The sequence below is a fragment of the Elephantulus edwardii genome, unplaced genomic scaffold (genome assembly GCF_000299155.1).
Source record: "Elephantulus edwardii isolate Elephantulus edwardi_28Jun2011 unplaced genomic scaffold, EleEdw1.0 scaffold00134, whole genome shotgun sequence".
In the NCBI taxonomy this organism is placed as follows: domain Eukaryota; kingdom Metazoa; phylum Chordata; class Mammalia; order Macroscelidea; family Macroscelididae; genus Elephantulus; species Elephantulus edwardii.
In genome coordinates, this window is record NW_006399884.1 from 8,911,277 (window position 1) to 8,913,776 (window position 2,500).

Here is a 2,500-nt window from a genome sequence, read left to right on the forward strand (position 1 = left end):
TCCGTCGAACAACCGCAGAACTTGGAAGTAAGAATAAATGTCGGATGCATACGAATTGTGACATTCTTAGTATATAATCTTTGATTAGCATTTGAGTTTATAATAAACAGAATGTCCACCTTTATGGCGGTCAACCCAAGTGCACCTCTGTATGGCAGGAACCCAAAGAAGACCCTTCTTAAATTCTTTATTGTGTTCTAGGTCCTCTCTTTGAGCAGGTGGGGGAAGGACGCAGACAATTCGGACTGGAGGAGGGGCCGGTGAACTGTGAACTGTAAATTCCAACTTGCATTGAGAGCCAGGCCTAGAGCCCGAGGTGTTCATGCCATTGTGGCTGCAGGCTGGCAGGGGGCGCTGTGACTTCATGATTTGGACGTCGACTCTTCTCTCCTTTTTTTTTTTTTAAAAGCCGGCGTTTGTTGAGTTCGGCTTTGTAGATTTCCGGAAGTCTCCAAACCAGAGAGCCCAGGGCAATAAGAAGACTGCAGAGCATCTCAACCAACCCAGAGCGCTCTGTAGAGCCCCGGGCTGGGCTTTCAGCACGTTGTGAGCACTGCACCCCAATGTTGTCCCTCTGCCCGGTGTCCACCCTGCATTCTTTCTTCTTTAAGACCCAGGAATTACACTCTGTTTTCCTTTGGCTCATTTCTAGCCTTAGGTCATTTCTTGCTCCAATGCAACTCACCAGGCCCATTGACTCACTCCATCTTATTGATTGCTAGCAATGTTTCCTTAATAATCAAAGGAGAGGCAGGAAAGTGCCTGCTTCAAACCTTCCAGGCGATATATCTGACTTTATCAAAGCTGCATCATGGCAAGGTGGGCAAAAGACCTTGAGATCAACTCAAACCCCATTGCCATCAAGTTTTCTGAGGCTGTAAATTGCATGGGAGAAGATTGCCCATCTTTCTCCTGCAGAGCTATTGGTGGATTCGAACTGCCAGAGAGTCATGCCATGGCCTTTGATTTTGCAACTCAGTACCAAGTGGATTACTACTAGAGCCTCTTGCTTGAGCTAAGGAGATCTGAAACATTGTTTGTCTGGGGCCACATGCCTGCCCTCCACCTCCAACCCCACAACAGCTGCAGTTCACAGGCAACAGCACTTCTCCTTCCTGACCCCTTCCTGAGATCATTGAAGAAGGGTGTGTGGCCAGCTCTTCAGAGGTGGTGCCAGGCATGTGGAGGTGAGGGACTTGGAACGTATGTATGTATTGTTGCCATTTGGAGGGTTTGAAGGTCCTGGGGGTTTGTTGGAATCTCTGGGTGGCCAGTGGTTAATGTTCTGGGCTGTTAGAAAAGCTGGAAAGGCTGGAATTTCTAGTCTACCCAGAGGCACCTCATAGGAAAGACTTGGTGATCTGCTTCCCAAAACCCAGGGGTTTAAAGAAAATTCTGGAGCACAGCTCTGCTTTGACACACATGGGGTCTCTATGCGAGTATGGGGCTTAGTGAGACGGGCAGCCACAGAGAGGCCAGCGCCACCCTTGAACCTACTGGTTGCTCTTACTCACTTTTTGCTGTGGATCATATTCCTCAACCAAAGGGCATTTGGGGTGAGGCAAGGGCCCAAAGGGCCCACCATCTCCACCATCTTCCTTTTCTCTCTCTCCGAGGCAGAGAGGTTGGTTGGGGTTAGGAATGACATCTACGGACATTTCAGGTCCACGTTTCCAGGGTAGTCTCAAATCAGCTGAGCTTGCGTTCCCACTCCATCAGGCCTCTGCATCCAGGGAGACTCAGCTGCCAGCCTAGGGTACTCCACAGGATGGAGGGTCCAGTCCCCCCAGTGTGCTGTAGTCCAGGAGGCTGGGAAAAGGCTCCACGGTGGCCCCATGCCATGGCCCCAGGAAGGACCCGATGCCAGACCCTCAGTGTCCAGGGAGAGAAGAAAGATGACCCCTGGGCTGGGCTACCTCTCACCTCCCACCTAATTGAGAATGCTAAATGGCTTTCTTCCTTGTTTCTCTCCCTTCTCCTTCAATAGAGTCCAACAATTTAGCAAGTTCACCAAGCTGTGTCCTGCTTCATGACTAATTCACATATTTAAATGGGTTCGGTCAAAGCCCAACTATTTGATGCCAGCCAAGCGCATTTATCAGGTCAAACTGCTCACAAAGGCCGGGGCCAGCGTGGGGATGCCAGCCTGGGCACAGTGAGCGTGGGGGGACATTTATTTATTTTTAGGCTCAAATTTCAAAAGCAAGGGACCACATCAGAAGCCCCCAGGGTATCCTCCCAGACAAGCCCTGACTCCCTGGCCCCCAACCCACTCCCTCTCCTCCTCCCCCAGAACGGAGCCGTGTGCCTTGGATGGGGCTTCGAGGACATTATAGACTCAATTACAGGGCTTTTCACGTGACTGAGCAGTTTCAAAGATGCCACATATTATTATTTGGTGACCCCTGACACTGCAGGTGCAGGTTTAATGGTGGAAAAGTTGAAATGAGCCCAGGCCAACTTTCTCCCCCACCCCACCCTCCAACCCCAGCCCATGGAG